Source organism: Pseudochaenichthys georgianus, chromosome 16, assembly GCF_902827115.2.
Source record: "Pseudochaenichthys georgianus chromosome 16, fPseGeo1.2, whole genome shotgun sequence".
NCBI classification, from domain to species: Eukaryota; Metazoa; Chordata; class Actinopteri; order Perciformes; family Channichthyidae; genus Pseudochaenichthys; species Pseudochaenichthys georgianus.
In genome coordinates, this window is record NC_047518.2 from 42993764 (window position 1) to 43013872 (window position 20109).

Sequence of the window (20109 nt, forward strand, 5' to 3'; positions counted from 1 at the left end):
TTGATTATTTACGACTTTTGAATCCACATAAACACATCGGCAAAATCCGGCTTACTTTGAGCATGTGTTTTAAACAGTTTAATCCCTTTGTGAATTGTTTCCACTTCCGTGCCGCCCTTTAATTTCTTAGCGGGAATCCAAATGAATTAATCCTGAGTCCAATAACCATCAAAGTCGCTCCAATAGTGCTCCAATTACGCTTTCATCCTCCTTTAACAACATACTTCACATTCATCCAGTTTGTGACAGTAGCTGTAGCATTTTGAGACTTTTAAACTATAATTACCGCTGTTTAATTACCCCCCCCCCCTTGTGTGTGTGTGGGGGGGGGGGGGGGGGGCTGCGGCCCTTCCAACAGGAGTCATTTGGGGGGGCTCTTGGGACAAAAGGTTGGGAACCAGTTTAGTGTGCCATATAGGTTTGTGTGCATGTAAAGGGTCTGCAAAGGCTAAAATATATAAATATGAATCTGGAAAATTAGCATAATAGCGACTACTTAGACACATAATTCCCTAGATTAGCTTTTACGCCAACATAGACATCCTAAAAGTGCTCCGAACGTTTCTTAATTTCAGCGACATCTGAACGAACTGTATAATAATAATAATAATATATTTAATTTGTTAGCGCTTTTACAGGTGCTCAAAGACGCTTTACAGATATAGTGAAGGGAAAAGAAAAGGAAGGAACAACAAATAAATATATAGTTAAAGTGAAAGTCAAATAATACAAAAACAATCACACATTAAAAGCCAGATTGAAGAGGTGAGTCTTTTGAAGGTGTATGTGCAGAATGTTCTAGAAAAAGCAAGATATTAGTCAAGGTTCTGTCAAAAAGCTGATCGTTTGGTAACAATATCAGAAGTGCTTCAGAGATGTGAATCTGCTGCAGGACTTTGCAAAGAGTTTCATATTCTGACATATTAGTAAGTAAGTAAGTACAACTTTATTTATATTGCACCCCTCAACACGGATGTACAAAGTGCTTTACAGTACACAATACACACTATTCAAAGTACAACTATAACATGTAGAATAAAAGGCATAAAACAACACGCATAGGATAAAACACCAATGAAAGACAGCTACTAACTCACCTCCTCCGGCGACCCAAATGCCTGTCGGAACAGGTGGGTCTTTAAATGCCCCTTAAAAATGTCTATTGAGGCAGAGGCTCTTAGTTTCTGGGGGAGTTCAGTCCAAAGCCTTGGAGCCACCGCCTCAAAGGCACGGTCACCCTTTAGCCTGGTTCGGGGCACCCTTAGGAGGCCTTGCTCAGAGGACCTCAGGGCCCGGGTTGTGCTGTGAGGGTGGATCAGGTCATTAACGTCGGCTGGGGCTTGGCCATGGACAGCTCTATATGTGAAGACCAATACTTTGAGTTGAAGAACATCATTAGTATGATGGAGCTGCTGGTAAAACCACAGAATCCCTTTTGTAAACCGAGACCTGAAAAATGCTGCATCTGTCATCCTGTTAAATAATGATGTTTTTACTGTGGAATAAGTGGTTGCCTTTGGTAACAAAACACATTAACTGCTACAACTCAAGATCATATTTAGACCATTTGCGTAATGAATACTTTTGGTGGTTTGACATTATTATATACATGTCTCTCTATCATAGAGAAACATCCCTTTGGCAACAGTCGTCGTTGATTTACCCGAGCACTGCAACACTAAAATACATTAAAGGTCTGTGTGTGTTTATGCTATATGGATAGCCTTTCCCTCCCACACACACAGGCTGCAATTCTACAAATAATGTCCTCACTCTGCAACAAATGCTGCGAACCTGACGGATGGGCCTGCGCTGTTTTAAAAGCATCAAGGCTTTAATGTGTATACAACAGACAGTGGAAGTGATGCGAGGGGTGGTGAGCTGCAGAAACACACGACAGGTACGGATACAGGGAGGGGGGTGTGTTGGGGGGGCTTGAATTGAATTTCATGAGCGAGAAAGCGGGGACGAGATGCACTGAGGCGATGTCAGAGCGAAATAAAAACAAGAATCACAAAACACAAATAACCTTTTTTTTTACCAAGAGAATTTCCGTGAGCTTAAAGTCTGACAAGTATTATTTTCTTATAATAAACCCACTGCTATGTTTCGGGTTTATGGACATTTATTTTCATTGTCAGGAGTTATTTTGAGAGCAATTGGTATTACTTTACGGAGTGCATTTTAAGAATTTACTCCAGTGTCTCAAATGACAGCAGTACCTCAGACTGTTTGGTAATCAATGATATGTCTCCGAAATGGAAAGGATACGGGCTGTAAAATGTCCTGAGAGGGTTCCCCCCCCCCCGCCTACCCTCCCTCTCTGTGTGTTTAAGATTTAAGCTTATGGTCTCAATTTCATAAATGTAATTTCTAAATGGCTCCTTTCAGGGGATAGGTGGTTTGCTAGAGCTCATTCAAAAGGAAATACAATATGGCAACTACACGATACAGAATACAGAGTTTGATGATGAGATATATAGAAGGTATTGATGGTGGAACTTTCCTATAGCGCACTAACGGAGAGAGACTAACTTATGGCAACACAAAAGAAAACATGGGAGCGGTGGAGATGAGGAGGTGTCGGCGTTCTGGCGATTTACTCGGAAGGCTCCAGTAGAAGCCAGTCCCCAACTCCGGGGACTTCCGGCCGGGGACTTCGGGCGGCAGTATACGCCGTGAAGTTGTTTGCGGCCTGCCAGTAAACTCAAAGCAGAAGAAGAAGAAGAAGAAGAAGAAGAAGAAGAAGAAGAAGAAGAAGAAGAAGTGACGTCAGCGGCTTTATTTGCCTAATCCACCCCCAGGAACTTATTCCGGTGTGAACGCGATCTGTACTTCGTTCATGAGAACTAAAGACTTCTCATGAACTAAGTTCTGATGAACCTTTGTGGGAAAAGTACTGCGGTGTGAAAGCGCCTTTTGACACTTGCGAAATCTACGAATGTAACAAATCTGTGGTTTGCAAAAATGTATAATGCCGAAAGATTTTCATGGGACTGGGTTCGGATTTCGAACATTGGCTATGTCCCGCAACAGTCAGTCTGACAACGTTTTCTTAAAGAGGCCCTATTATGCTTTTTAGGGTTTCCTCTCCTGTAGTGTGTTCTATAGGTTTTTGAGGATTTAAATGGGGCAAAGGCTAAAATCCCTGTGCTACAACACCCTCTAATGGACTCCTGTGTTTACTTCCGTGACATAGGGACTTTACTATGTAACACTCGCTCTTCTATTGGCTAGCGCTCCAACTGATTGTAGGTGAATGGCTAAGGGCGGGACATCTCTAAGAGATTGACCAATCACAACAGAGCCTGCCAGCTAACCAATCAGAGCAGACTGGTATATGAGATGTAAAATGTCACAGTAGGGGCACACAATACAATTCTGAAACCTGAAAATGCGCATAATATTTCCTCTTTATATGAAATAATATCTTTCCTAACAGCAGCTCGAGCAGATCCTGGCGTCAGTGATCTTCTCCACTTCCACTGCACCCCCTCTTCCTGTTATGTTGCTCACACACGTTTGCTGCAGTGTCCTAGATGGAAAGCACTGAGGCCCACATTTAAAATCTTTCATCTGCTGCCACTGGTGACTGATGGGAGGTTCTTTTTTTCCAACAGAGACAATTAGGGCCAGAAATCTCATCAGCTTGGCCCAGTGATGGTGGAGTCACTGAAGATAATTAAAAACACATTAACCCTGTCCAGATATATGATGGTTCTGCCTTATGAGGGCAGTGAAATTCATACCAATCTGCTCATTTAAATAGGACTCACAATGAGAAAACAATCCAGAAGGAGAACAGTACAGAAGGAAATGCCAAAAATAAGTTATAGGAGTAGGAGGGAAAATGCAAAGCAACGTGTGGGTCGGTGGGCCGGTGTACCAAGGTAGCCTCGGGTTTTTGTAAGGATTTAAACAGACTGAATGACTCGGGGGGACAGAACAAAGCCAAAGGCCAGGATAGAACATTTAGATATTTCCACACATATTGCCAGCTTGAATGCAAAGTGGTTATATTCACTGGAAAATGTAAATATATCTTGCGGGCTTAAAGCTAAGAGATTACTGTAGTGGAGGTGTAATTCTGCAAAGCACGACCCTGAACTAAGCCGGTCTGATCCGGTGTCAGAGACATGATCAATCAATCAATCAATCAATGTTTATTTATATAGCCCAATATCACAAATGTTACATTTGTCTCAGTGGTCTTCACAGTGTGTACAGAATATCAGTATGACAATACGACACCCTCTGTCCTTAGACCCTCACATCGTACAAGGAAAAACTTCCAAAGAAAACCCAGTTTAAAGGGAAAAATGGGAGAAACCTCAGGGAGAGCAACAGAGGAGGGATCCCTCTCCCAGGACGGACAGACGTGCAATAGATGCCGTGTGTAAATTGAAAAGATAATACATTTGCAACATAGGGGCATGAGGACAATTAACAAACAGAAGAAGATGGCCTTTACTCTATGTATAGCTCATTAAACAACACTTAAGATGGGCTTATTAGTGGTTTGCACACATGAGAGGAGCACAGTAATTGAGCAATAGCCGAAGCCAAAAATATTTAAATAGATGGGACTTACAGCTGCTACTTGCACGCACAACAAGCCTTACGTCGGGCAAAATTAAATATAACTGCGGCCATGGACAAGTCCCTCTACATCAGGGGTGTCAAACTCAAACGCGACTTCATTTAATGCGGCCCCACAAGAGCTCTGAAAGAATATAATACGTTTATTATACGGTTACATTCCGATTTACAGAAGCACGTTGCCCATAAACTACATGCATCTCAAATATGATTTTTTTTCTTCAGAATTTCACTTTTTTCCAGAATGTTCCTTTTTTCTTCTTCAGAATTTCAATTTTTTTTTACATTTTAAATGTTTCCTCAGAATTTGGCTTAACAATTGGAATTCTCTTCAGTGAGAATGTCACACAATTATTTTTGTGACATTCTCACTGAAGAGACTTCCAATGATTTCCCCTAGACTTCTGCTTTCAGACGTAGTTAATTATGAAGTTATACCCTATCCGATAATAATCCAATGCAGAGGCAATAATGTAATATAATCAGTGTTGTGCTAGTTACTGAAAACCAGTAACTAGTTACCATTACTAGTTACTTCATTTCAAAAGTAACTCAGTTACTTTACTGATTACTTACACCAAAAAGTAATGCGATACTTAAAAAAAGGGCTCCCATTATATGAATGCCCTTACAGCCTTCATTTCAGTACTGTTATTGCATTGGAGAATAATACAATCTGTTGATCAACTTGACATGCATTATATGCAATCTGGATAGCATCGATATTAGCTGGCTTTACATTTTTGTATATTCTTTCTCCAGGTAGTTGGAAAAAGTTTTCCGTTTCATATGCCGTGTGCCGCCCGGACATGCTATCATGCTAACTAGCTCCCTGAAAGCGGGTGACTCCACTGTAGCAATAGCCTGCATGTGTTCTACAACATGCCGTGCAATGGCTTCATCGACTTTTCCCTGGCTAGCAGTCCCTTGGTTAAAATCCAGCCGCTGTTGCTTAGGTGCAGGTGGAGGTGGAGTGGCGTCGGCTGAGTCTCTGTGGTCTTAGCTACCAGCTTCGTCCCAGCATGTTGTTTTTGCAGATGTTTCAAGAGATGTGAATGACTGGTTTGGGCAGTAGATAGCTCTTTGACCCGCCAGGACACAACTTACATTTAACAGAAACGTTCTTTTCTTTGTGCTCGACAAAAGTGAAATAGTGAGAATATCTCCAGGTGGAGAAACTAGACTTGAGCTCCGCCGCCGCCATGACAGTCTTGTTAGTAAACAACACAAACACGCCCACAGCCCGTCTCCGCATGTGACACAGGAAGTGTCTAAGTACATTTACTCAAGTACTGTACTTAAGTACAGTTCTCATCTCTGTTCACCTGGCTGTTGACTATATAAAAAAACTAACGCAGTAACGGAGTAACGCACCATGTAGTAACGGTAACTGAGTTACTGCATTTAAAAAGTAATGTGTTAGAGTACTAGTTACTGCCAAAAATAACGGCGTTACAGTAACGCGTTACTTGTAACTCGTTAGTCCCAACACTGAATATAATACATATGTTTATATTAAATATTTACATATGTATATATATATATAGTCTTAAAGTTACAACCGGCCCTTTGAGTGCAACCAAAATGCTGATGTGGCCCGTGATGAAATTGAGTTTGACATCCCTGCTCTACATGTATTGTTAAGCTTTGTGTTTTCAACCAGTGATCCCCAGCCCGGGGGTCGGGACCCTTTCAGAGGGAGCAAAATGATTAATGAGAGATAACAGAAGAAAAACATTGAGCTGCTACACACATTTATCTTCATTTATCATCACTCTTCTTCGTTGTTTGCCCTTTTTCTTGTAAATTAATCGATGGTTTGACCTCGATGGCCTCTAGCAATTGATCATAAATTGGAGAAACTATATTGTCTATGTGCTTGAATATTTGTTGTTGTGCTTGTTGGTTTTTCTGTGTTTTTTCTGTGGTGTCGATGACTGCTTTATTACAATCGACCTGCCTGGCCTCTTCAGATAAATCTGGCATATAATGGACTCAAGTGCAAATGTTGATTATTGCGCATTGTGTCTAAAATACATGCTTACAAATATTATATAACTATTACTTAAACTCTCACTGTACATTTTACATTTATATTCATTTTAATATTGAATAATCCATTTCTTGCACAATTAATGTATATATAATATCCTGCATTATATTTGTTACTGGAAATTTGTATTTCCACATGTATATTTTGTAACTTTTTAATGCTATTTTATTTCTATTTCAGAAATATTTTGGACTGTTTGTTTCTAGTGTCTTAATTTCTCTTTTGTACATTGCCTTGTTTTTTGTTTTTTATGCTACTGCAATGCAAACATTTCACAAATTGGGATCAATAAAGTACTTATCTGTCTACAAATAGAAAATCACTCTATAGTCAAATATAGGCGCTTTCACACCGGAGTACTTTTCCCAGGAATAGTTCCGATAGTTCCTGCGATTTTGCGTTCACACCAAAAAGATCTGGAACTTCAACTTTTTTTTCGGGAACCTTTTCACCCCTTTTCAGTCCCTGCTAAAGAGGTGGTACTTCCCTGGGAAAAAAAAGTTTCCAATTTCTGATTGGCTGGGCGAATTGCAAACCACGGCCCGTAAAACTCCGAAAAGTTTTGTGAAGCCGCCATTTTATTTGCTCGCATTAGCATTAGCATTAGCCCCACGCACCAACGGAGAGAGACTAACTTATGGCAACACAAAATACAACGTGGGAGCGGTGGAGTGATGAGGAGGTGTCGGTGCTTCTGGCAATTTACCCGGGACTTCGGGTGGCAGTATACGCCGTGAAGTTGTTTGCGGCCTGCCAGTAAACCCAAAGCAGAAGAAGAAGAAGAAGAAGAAGAAGAAGAAGAAGAAGAAGAAGAAGAAGAAGAAGAAGAAGAAGAAGAAGAAGAAGATAGTTCAGGAATGAATGATTACCGGGGAACTAAGGTCCGGGAACTATTCCTGGGAAAAGTACTTGGTGTGAAAGCGCTATGTATAGCATAGTAAAAGTAACCATGGTTTTGATTCAGATGTTCCTTTACAGTCACATAATGGGGGAAAATCATCTTTTAAACCAATATAAGTATGGAAAAAGCTATTTAGGATTCAGCCAGGACTCAGTTATTAACCTAGAAACAGTTGGCACATTGATTAGGGTTCCTACTTTTGGTTATTCAAGGAAAAGTTAACTTTTTTCACCGCTGCACAAGCTTGGAGATGCTTCTGGAGCTTTGTCTACTGTACCTCTGTGTGACAGCGTACGGCTGCACACAGCGTGTCTAAAAATACTCCGTCAGTCATTACTAACATATCTTTATGTATGTAAGATGCTGCAGGGGTGAAGAAGTGCTGGTGAGACGTTCCCATCGTATCTAGTTAAGACTCTCACCCTCTCTGCTCTGAAGCAACCACTGAGAGCTCAGCTTGATGCCGATGCACCACAGGCAGGGATTTTAAACAAGAGCTTCCTGATTGAAGCTTTCTTTTTTTACATCAAGCCGTTTTTGTTGCTAGATAAAAGTATTGTAATCAACCGACTCACATGCAGCAATGACATTCACATGTGTGTGCATGTGTGTCTTAAAAATGTGTCTCCGTCACTGTCTACACTGGAACAAATGCTGCTCCTAAAACAAGTGAAAACAAGGTGTTTTCACTTGAAATAAGTACAACAACCTGCCAATAGAACAAGTGTAAATTCGCTTGGTGAGATTACTTGAAATAGGATATTTAGATCAATCAGATCTTGTAATTAGCTGGGAGAACTCATTTTGAACTATATTTGACCAGAATCAGGAAACGCTATAAGCCGCAAATGCTCAAAAGTCTTACGTTTTCTGGTGATTTTCCAATAAATATGTAAAAAAACATGTTTTTCATCTGAGTCACAACTCAAACTAAGATTATTTGACTCAACAAGATGATGTATTGTCTAAAAACAAGACCCTATGTCTCACTGCAGTGTTACTCCTGAAGTTATTATGTCTTATATCAGGTCTAAAGACATATTCTGACTAGATATTAGACACATATATATTTGTCGTAGTGTACTTTTGAATTCGGCACAAAGAAAGATTGGAGATTGAGGTTAATAATACCCACATTTTTAAATCCCAAGCATCCACAAATGGGTATTTTCGCTCCTGATTGAACAAACAATGGAACTAGAAAACTATGGAACTATGTAATGGTAGCACCACAACAACAACAACACTATTCTTGTCTTTTGTTTGGTATTGTTGCGACTAAAAGACCTTACAAATACGCAAAATGAGATGGAACATTTGTCAGACATGAACAGATTCAAACCAAATTCATCCAGTTTCTCTTCTTCTTATCGTGTCCACAAGGCAGTCAGTTACAGGGCTGGTTAGATGTGGTTCAGCCACAGCTGAACACATTGCTGTCCCTTCTCATTAAACTCGGCCAAGTCCGATGTTGTGCAGGGTTGCTCCAGCAGGGGGCATATCAGGAGATGTTGCATGGTTTGTGGTTCAATGCCGCAGTCACACACAACGTCCCCGTCATTTAGGTATCCCCATTTGGCGAGAGTGGCTTTTGCACGTCCAACACCAGATCTTATTCTGTTTAGGCATGTCCACACTGCGCAGTTGGTGTCTGCTCCAGGGGGCAGTGCCTCGCTCGCCTTTAGCTCCATTGTTGTTGCTGATGGGAGGTCGTCAAGTCTTTCTTCCCACCGAGTGACTCGTTCACTGCTTATGCTCGGTGTTCCGAGGGGTGGGACGCTCTTCAGGAAACCTTTCCACATGGCCAAAGAGAGGATGTCTTTGGTCAGTAGACTGTTGTTGGCGCTCTTTCTTGCTTGCCGCATTTCGTCGTATCTCTGGAGGGGCTATGCCTGCCAGGATGTACAGACGGTCCGTAGGTGTTGATTTCAGGCAGCCTGTGATAATGCGGCAGCTAGCATTGAGGGCGGGATCCAGCTTCTTGGCATGGGCAGCTCGTTCCCATACTGGGCAGGCATACTCGGCAGCTGAGTGGCAGAGGGCTAGTGCGGTTGACTTCAGAGTCTGTGGGTTTGCACCCCAGGTCGTGCCGGTGAGCTTGCGGATGATGTTATTCCTCGCACTCACTTTTCTGTTGACTCATCATTGCAGACGATAGCAGTCAATGCCACGCTTCAAATACACTTTTTGTTGTATTGTTGGTTCAATAGCAAGTTGCTATCCCTCCACACGTCCAGGGTTTACGATGACTGAGTGCAGATAATGTTTGCGGCATACTCAGAAATCTCTCTTATACTCCTCTTGACTTTTCAGCTTTTGGAAGATAGTACTTTAAAGTCAATGTCAGACAAACAGCAGATTGTTGAACTCAATGTTCTCAAAACAGTGGATTCCCTTCGGAGCACACTCCTTATAGGAATGAACGTATTCACAGGATTGTTAGGAATTCACGAAAAACTCTCCCATTCGTCTCTCACTGCTACTTCAACAACTCAAACTCACTCAATCAAAAATAAATGTCAGAGCCCAGGAATTTTCTTACAGTAAAAGTATAATACAGTTCTACAGAAAATATGTTTGAGGTGAAATACTTTGTGTTGAGCATTAACGTACACCTATTATTCTAAGACCATGAGGACTTTTGAAATAGAAAAGTATCAGCTACATCAACATGTGTCCCCTCTTCTCCATGTCTCTTCTACATCAACATGTGTCCCCTCTTCTTCGTGTCTCTTCTACATCAACATGTGTCCCCTCTTCTTCGTGTCTCTTCTACATCAACATGTGTCCCCTCTTCTTCATGTCTCTTCTACATCAACATGTGTCCCCTCTTCTTCATGTCTCTTCTACATCAAATCAACATGTGTCCCCTCTTCTCCATGTCTCTTCTACATCAACATGTGTCCCCTCTTCTCCATGTCTCTTCTACATCAACATGTGTCCCCTCTTCTTCGTGTCTCTTCTACATCAACATGTGTCCCCTCTTCTTTGTGTCTCTTCTACATCAACATGTGTCCCCTCTTCTTCGTGTATCTTCTACATCAACATGTGTCCCCTCTTCTTCATGTCTCTTCTACATCAACATGTGTCCCCTCTTCTTCATGTCTCTTCTACATCAACACGGTCCCCTCTTCTTCATGTCTCTTCTACATCACCATGTGTCCCCTCTTCTTCATGTCTCTTCTTCATCAACATGTGTCCTCTCTTCTTCATGTATCTTCTACATCAACATGTGTCCCCTCTTCTTCATGTCTCATCTACATCAACATGTGTCCCCTCTTCTCCATGTCTCTTCTACATCAACATGTGTCCCCTCTTCTTCATGTCTCTTCTACATCAACATGTGTCCCCTCTTCTTCATGTCTCTTCTACATCAACATGTGTCCCCTCTTCTTCATGTCTCTTCTACATCAACATGTGTCCCCTCTTCTTCATGTTTCTTCTACATCAACATGTGTCCCTCTTCCTCATGTCTCTTCTACATCAACATGTGTCCCCTCTTCTTCATGTCTCTTCTACATCAACACGTGTCCCCTCTTCTTCATGTCTCTTCTACATCACCATGTGTCCCCTCTTCTTCATGTCTCTTCTTCATCAACATGTGTCCTCTCTTCTTCATGTATCTTCTACATCAACATGTGTCCCCTCTTCTTCATGTCTCATCTACATCAACATGTGTCCCCTCTTCTCCATGTCTCTTCTACATCAACATGTGTCCCCTCTTCTTCATGTCTCTTCTACATCAACATGTGTCCCCTCTTCTTCATGTTTCTTCTACATCAACATGTGTCCCCTCTTCTTCATGTTTCTTCTACATCAACACGTGTCCCCTCTTCTTCATGTCTCTTCTACATCAACATGTGTCCCCTCTTCTTCATGTCTCTTCTACATCAACATGTGTCCCCTCTTCTTCATGTTTCTTCTACATCAACATGTGTCCCCTCTTCCTCATGTCTCTTCTACATCAACATGTGTCCCCTCTTCTTCATGTCTCTTCTACATCAACACGTGTCCCCTCTTCTTCATGTCTCTTCTACATCAACACGTGTCCCCTCTTCTTCATGTCTCTTCTACATCACCATGTGTCCCCTCTTCTTCATGTCTCTTCTTCATCAACATGTGTCCTCTCTTCTTCATGTATCTTCTACATCAACATGTGTCCCCTCTTCTTCAGGTCTCATCTACATCAACATGTGTCCCCTCTTCTCCATGTCTCTTCTACATCAACATGTGTCCCTCTTCTTCATGTCTCTTCTACATCAACATGTGTCCCCTCTTCTTCATGTCTCTTCTACATCAACATGTGTCCCCTCTTCTTCATGTCTCTTCTACATCAACATGTGTCCCCTCTTCTTCATGTCTCTTCTACATCAACATGTGTCCCCTCTTCTTCATGTCTCTTCTACATCAACATGTGTCCCCTCTTCTTCATGTCTCTTCTACATCAACACGTGTCCCCTCTTCTTCATGTATCTTCTACATCAACATGTGTCCCCTCTTCTTCATGTCTCTTCTACATCAACATGTGTCCCCTCTTCTTCATGTCTCTTCTCCATCAACCTGTGTCCCCTCTTCTTCATGTCTCTTCTACATCAACATGTGTCCCCTCTTCTTCATGTCTCTTCTACATCAACATGTGTCCCCTCTTCTTCATGTCTCTTCTACATCAACACGTGTCCCCTCTTCTTCATGTCTCTTCTACATAACCATGTGTCCCCTCTTCTTCATGTCTCTTCTACATCACCATGTGTCCCCTCTTCTTCATGTCTCTTCTACATCAACATGTGTCCCCTCTTCTCCATGTCTCTTCTACATCAACATGTGTCCCCTCTGTGGAAAGAGATTCTGAAAGTTTCAGGAAAAAAGATGTTCTCTCATTTCGTTCTGATCCATTTATATAAAGACCTATAATATATTGTCAATAAATAGTATATTAGGGGACCTTTAATGTACATGAAAACATTCACATTTACCAGTGGGGAATTACCTGACTTATTTTATGTCGAAGGACAAAACGTGATAATCTCTTAAACGTGTGTTCAAAAAACCCTGGACTATGAGACGAGAGAATGGAAAGTGGTGATGCTAACCTATTTCTGGGTTTAGGTCTCATTCCCGCATTTAACTTAAGCCTGTCTTTACTAAAAGTTCAATGTTTATAACAGCCGTGAACTATGAGTATGAGATGAGAAAATGTTGCTGCGTTTTTCAAATGTTACTGACGGCTGGCTGTGAGTTTTGAACATCTGCACCCTTAAATGCTTCGGCATGAACTCCCATGTTTGATTTGGATCCGACGAGCATGAAACACGCCACGTTTGCTCACTGTCACACATCTTCTAAAGTTGTTATTCGCTCTAAACCAAAGCAGGGAACTGTAATCATGCTTGGTGTGAACTTACTCGAAATTACAATTGTAAAAACTTGCTGATGCAGCTTTTAAAAATCTTCTCTAACTGTTCATTTGCCCACTGGAGGAGTTAATGAGCTTCAGAGGCTCGTTGCTGTCTCATCAAACTCCGAATCTCTACCAGTAAACGGCCTTGACTCATTCCACACTCACTTTGTCTGATAATCACTAAGTAGCCCATGCTTCCTAATTACAACATATAAAAGCTAGGGCTATTTTGAGATTAACATTAAAACTGCTCAGGGTGATTCATGCCGGGACCACCTGAGTCAGCGCCATATAGACTGAGAGTTACGACATCTCCGTTCACTCCAATGGACCACTCTTTTACAGCAATGGCGGATCGTGGAGCCTCTCAATCGTTCCCCGGAAGTTAGCGCCAAGGCTAGCAGAGCTGTGGAGTTGCAGCATAATAGACCGTTCGTGACGGACTTTTAAAGGTAAGAAGAAGTTTAAAGATTTATATTGCGGATATTATCAGTACATCTGATTCAAATGAACATGTGTATTAAAGGATGTCAGTGGATTATCCCTAAATTAGTAGATCTAGGGAACGTTTACAGATAACAGATTAAGCTAGCATACCGGAGCAAGTTAGCAACACACTCTTAATGTCATTTCGTCCAACATGTTGAATTAGAGAAGAGGGGCTTCTAAACGGGATTGTATGCGGGGTGGAGGGAGTTAAATATTAGATAAATATAACTTTGGTGCGTGTAAGAGTGAGTGTTTTTAGCAGAGCCATATTGTGTCCTTGTGATTCTGTTGATTATTACCTGTCTGTATAATGTTGCAGCTCAGCTGATTTTGGATTGATGGCAAAGGGAGAGGGACTTAAGTGAGAGTGAAAACACAAGGTAAGTTTAATACTACTGTTTTATATAAGTAAGCATACTAAACATGTATTCTATCACTGTATTATATAAGTAATCTTGTTAGTAACCTACTGTATGGCAGGTGGAGGGGCAGTGATGTTACAGGTGGAGGAGCAAAACTGCAAACTCACAAGACAGAGAAATCAAAGTGTGTTCTCCAGAGAAGAGGTTGATTTCACTTCAATTTTTTATTTCATATTTTCTAAAGATGTGGAAATGGCAAAAAAAAAAAAACTTGAGAGCTGTAACCAAGACAACTGTAACAACATGAGTAGAGAGCCACCAAGGTTTTTCAAGTCCCTCTCTTACTCCATTTTGCCAACCCAAACTTCCAGGTACATGACGGGACACCTTGCTGTTTTTGTTTGCGCTCCTCTGGCTGGGTGCTGGCAGGTGGAGGGCAGTGATCCCTTCTTCCCTCAATCTTTGAGACTAATGTAAGTAGAAGACATGGCACTGTAATGTTCGAACATTTAAAATATTATACCACTTAAAAATAAGAAATATTACTTTTGTTACTAAGAGTTCATACTTATTATACCTGTGTCACCTTTCACACTATAGCTGTTGTAGAGGCTAAGCCAACGCTTTAAGCCTCTGAGGATCCGCTTGGTGGGTGTAATTGACGCACACAAGTTTGCTGCCGAATAAAGGTCAGAAACAAAGTTTCCAGTTTGAAACAGACCATTTATTTCCATTTTACTGGTTTCCATTTACTTGCTTCTTTCCATATTCACCACACGATATTACCGTTTACACAATACCTTTGCTTTGCTTGTAATCCCGTGTTTGTGTGTGTGTGTTCTCCGTGTGTGCTCCTTGTGTGTGTGTTCAAAAACTGTACTGTACATTCTGGCGGAACCTCTCCCCAACACACATAGGGTCCTACCTTTATACCCACAGTTAATTGGCTCCTACAGCTGTGCTCATGAGCTATGGGCTTTGTAGATACAGGTGTGACCTTTTGACCTGTGCTGGACTATGGGGATCTGGTCGATATGAATGCACCTGCCAATTGCCTGGTCAAGTTAGATGCCGCGTATCACAGTGCACTGAGATTTGTGACAAACTGTAAAGCATTAACCCATCACTGTACCCTGTATGCAAGGGCTGGTTTGCCTTCACTAACTGTACGGAGGCTCAGTCACTGGGACATTTTTATATACAAAGCCATGCTAGGGAAACTTCCATCTTATATCTGCTCCCTGATCTCACGGACAATTGTAAGTGGCTACTGCCTGAGATCGAATGCTGTGGTTTTATTAAATGTGCCAACTGCTAGGACTGTCTTAGGGAAGACAGCTTTTAGATGCGCAGCTCCTCTGTCTTGGAATAGTCATTAAATGGAAACTGAACAATCTGGTGCCACTAAATGTTTTTAAAGCTCGGTTGGATGCTAGTCAATCAGAAGCTATTGGTACCTGTTTATGTGGATAATTTTGTAAATTATGCTGTATGATGTCCTTTTGTTGTTCTGTTGATGCTTTTATGTTTCATGTGGAACTACTTGAGCAGGTCTCCCTTGGAAAAGAGATCAATGATCTCAATGGGATTTTATCTGTATAAATAAAGGTTTGAAATGAAATGAAATGAGGTCCCGGGGTGAATTGTGGTGCAGGGGCCCTTCTCTTTTTGACCACAGGGCGATGCACGAAGATGGTGGGTATAGCCTCTGCTCTCCCTGTCTGTTACTCCCTCTTTCAGCACAAGAACCAGAGGGGGATTCAATGGAGCCTGAATACCTGCACTGAGACCCTCACCCTGCACCCTGAGTCTCAACTCTGTGTTTTTCAAGCCTTTCCCTGTTTTTTTGTATTAAACAAAACATTAAGCTTTCCCAATGGTGTGGTTTTCGTTTTGTGAAAAAGTGCAAATGCAGTGTTTGTATATAATTACCACATATTTTTTATTTGAGTTTACATACTGTAATGCTTTAGCAAGTTTAGTGGATGTAAACAGGAAGTACAATGTCATGGTTTCAGTGAATCTACAGGTTTTTTGATTGTGGGAAATGGAGGCAGTTTTGAGAGATCACTAACACATTGTTGGTTCTCATCTTTTTAAGAGGATTTGTTCACAATTCGTAAACAAATCTATAATAATCCAGCCTTATCCTTTAAACCGAGCCAAAAAAAACATCAAATCACATTAAAGTATCCACAGTCTATCTCTAAGTCAACAGTTTTTTTGTGTGGAAACAGCAGAAAGACTCTTTTCTTCTGAGCACTTTGACACAGCCGCTGCACTTTGGCTCTCAGTGCAGTCGGTCTGATCAGCTCGGCTAAAACTTTCTGCGGCTCATTGCACTCAGGGAGCTTATTCCCCGCCGGGAGGATCCTCTCTCTAATAACGGCAGCGGTGACGCAGCACACAGGCTTGATTCCTGACCGAAAAATCAGCGTGACAGCTACTTTAAGCCTCACATCCGGCTCCAGGCCCCCTTCTGTCAGCGCCGGTGCCGTCCCATGTCACTGAGAGGCAATGTGGGGTGAATTAAGATTCCTCAAAGTGCTGTTTTACACCCCCCGCTCTGATGGGGAGCCGCAGGAAGAAAACATGGTGGCGGGAATTCATGTCTCTGCAGAAGTGGCTAGAAAACACTAGATCACACTTTAAAGGCTAGAGTGGCAATTGGTGGAGAAGACAAAAGTGCAAAGACCTGAACATAAAAACAAGTTTGAATACAGTAATTTATGCTTGAGAAGCAGCGTTCAGTTATTATGCTCCAAATATCTGGAACAACTCCCAGAAACCTGCAGGTCCGCTGCAACTCTGAATATTTTTAAATCCAGGCTAAAGACTTTTCCTTTTGCCGCTGCTTTTAATTGAACTATTCACATCTTAAACGGCACTGTAACTTTTATTCATGTACCTGTGTTGTTCATGTTATATTATCTTTGCTTTTTAGTGTTGATAATATATTTCTTAATGTCTTTCATGTTTGTAAAGCACTTTGAATTGCCTTGTGTTGAAAGGTGCTATATAAATAAACTTGCCTTGGACTTCATGTGTTAATCAATAACATTAAAGGAATACTTCACCCACACAATCACCATGTTACCCTAAATGTGGGAAGAAGCATTTCGTACTTTTTGGACACCTCCTCTTGAACAAAGGATCAAAATCTCTTAAAGGGAAGTAATGGGTAGCCACATTAAATCTAAGTCTCATTCATCAAGTCGTATTCCCACCACATGCACTTTCATTAAGATCTTACTATTTAAAACATTTCTGCAAAAAGATAGTCTCCTTCTTGTGCACATGCGCTACTTATTGGTGAGTCTGAAATGTTTAGAATAATAGGTTTTGGAGAATGAGAAGTAATGGGGCGGTGGTGGCGAAGTCGATAGGGACTTGGCTTGGCAACTGGAAGGTCACCAGTTCAGGTCCCGGCAAGACCAAGTGCTACCGAGGTGTCCCTGAGCAAGGCACCGTTCCCCACACTGCTCCCCGGGCGCTGTTCAAAATGGCAGCACACTGCTCCTAACACTAGGATGGATCAAATGCAGAGAAACAATTTCCCCACGGGGATTAATAAAGTATATCCAATCCAATCCAATGAAGATATGACTTGGATTAGTAGTTAGTTCCAAAAACGCTGCCCCTGTTTACTTCAATCCAACAAGATTTAAACACATAATTCAAGGTACTGTAACATAGAGTGATTGATACATGTAAGGTTATTTGGGGTGGGAATATTAAAGCATATCGAAAATAAATTAAAGTATTTTTTCTCAGTTTCTAAGAGGTTGGATGTATCACTGTACCTATCAATACCACATCATATATTATCCACCAATCAATTAGTAGGGTTGATATTGATTTAAACAGCGCAGTGCAGATCTATTGGATCTGAAATACTGATAAGTAATAGTTTGTTAATCTTTTCCCTCCTGCATTTCGACTTTAAAGCTAAATATTTCATTGCAATTCCTCCCTCTTTGGATCCCCATTTCTCTGTAATAGTGAGTCATTGAGCTGAGGTGAGGGGTGGTTCAAGTAGTGGTTCATGTTAGCGCGGTAAAATTATCTTTATCTTGATCACACTCCGCATCAGAGCATATGATGAGAACAAAGAGGCCTAACATAATTAATACTAATCCCATGACTTCAGTTTGCAGCTCTAATGCTGATGATGATGGTTATCAACGGGAGGCGGCACGCTGACGAAGACACGTCTTTAATCACGAGTCTGTGCCAGCCTCAAAACTTCTGGGGGCTGTGGGTACAGGGGGGGTAATTAAAGTTAAAGCTGACAGAGTAAAAACACTTTAGTTTGACCTCCCGCCCGCTAGCCGACTGGAAGTAACAACCCCCGAGTCCCAGCGGAGACTTCCTGGTTAAAAACAGGTAGAACCGCTAAAGTAAATAGCAGCACTGGGTTTAACAGCTCCTCCTGCCTCCCAGCTGTAAAATATACAGTAAGAGCCTTAAAACACCTCTCACACACACACACACACACACACACACACACACACACACACACACACACACACACACACACACACACACACACACACACACACACACACACACACACACACACACACACACACACACACTCGCATTCACACGCATGACAGACATGCATACACTTAAAAACACGTTTGACTGTAGGTGTGTCTATATATTCTCACATGTCAGTGCATGTGTGGGCACTCAGACATGTTCGCAGGGAAGGAACCCACACATGCTTTTAATTTACTAAACTAGTGAGGACCCTCAATGAACGACTGCAGCCCCTACCCTAAACATGAAGGATGTTTCTGGTTCATTACAACTTGTATGTTATTTTTTGCAGGTTAAACTATCTATAGTGGCCGTTTATACAATGCAACAAGTTAGGCCACTTATCTGTGGACTCTCAACTTTCATATGCTATATACACTGAACAAAAATATAAACGCAACACTTTTGTTTTTGCTCCCATTTTTCATGAGATGAACTCAAAGATATAAAACATTTTCTATATACACAAAATAACCATTTCTATATTCTTAGGGATGACTCATGTTCCATCAAATCAAACCTTTTAAGACCCAATGTTCCCACGGGAGGCAGGGAACTCGAATTTTAGCATCTACTATTTTTTTGCCATTCGCACTAAAGGCTGTGTTTCGGCACAATCACCTGTCGTAAATAACATTTTATACAACTGTATAAAAACAGTAGCATACAGAAAGACACCCTTAGCGTGGTTCACAATGATCAATATAAAGCTGTGAAATGTCTTAGTAGTAGTATTTCTTAGAATATTAATCAAATTGCACGGTGTCCTTGGGTGTCATGAAAGACACACACACACACACACACACACACACACACACACACACACACACACACACACACACACACACACACACACACACACACACACACACACACACACACACACACACACACACACACACACACACAAGGCAGACAGACACACACATGCACGCAAACACACACACACGCACGCACGCACGCACGCACGCACGCACGCACGCACGCACGCACGCACGCACGCACGCACGCACCACACCACACACACACACACACACACACACACACACACACACACACACACACACACACACACACACACACACACACACACACACACACACACACACTGAGCCCCTTTAAAAAAGAGGGTGGGTTCAATTGTAAGTGAGAGGCCCCAGGCCCGCCAACAGTTAAAAAATAATGAAGAACATGTGGTTGAGTCAGAGGTGTGTGTGTGTGTGTGTGTGTGTGTGTGTGTGTGTGTGTGTGTGTGTGTGTGTGTGTGTGTGTGTGTGTGTGTGTGTGTGAACCCAAGGGTTGTGTTTGCTCAGTACTTGATCACGAAACAGTCTGAGGGTTTGGGGGAGGCAGAGTTAAATACCGAGCGGGCAGCGTGGGAGTGAAACCTGTGAGAAGGGTTCCTCCTCCTCAGAAGAAGATGGCCTCCTATGTGCTGACACACTCAGAGAGGGGAACCTAAATTAGCCTCCTGTTCAAAATAATGGCCCACACTCTTAATTGGAAAAGGAAGAGTGAGTCCTCCCACGCTCCATCTCTTGTTGTTTATGTGACAGGGGAGAAATACTGCAAATGCATCACCTTAAAGTTTGGAGATAAACTTTGAGAAATAATAACTACAAGGTTTTTTATATTAATTTTGAACGTCATGTTGTATTACTGTGTTGGGCTCGGTCTTTGGTTTACATCCTTCACTTCGTATAATGCCTGTAACAGGTTAGCTTAGTTTAATCACAGAACTAGGCGAATTTATTTGTACAAC

At 41.7% G+C, this 20109-nt stretch overlaps 1 long non-coding RNA gene across 1 annotated transcript; it reads left to right on the top strand.

The window, feature by feature from the left end:
- Positions 1-13337: 13337 nt before the first annotated feature.
- LOC139435521 (uncharacterized) lies at positions 13338-15632 on the top strand. Its single transcript, XR_011644771.1, has 3 exons — positions 13338-13403; positions 13760-13820; positions 15543-15632. It is a non-coding gene; the product is annotated as an uncharacterized lncRNA (long non-coding RNA).
- Positions 15633-20109: the final 4477 nt, after the last annotated feature.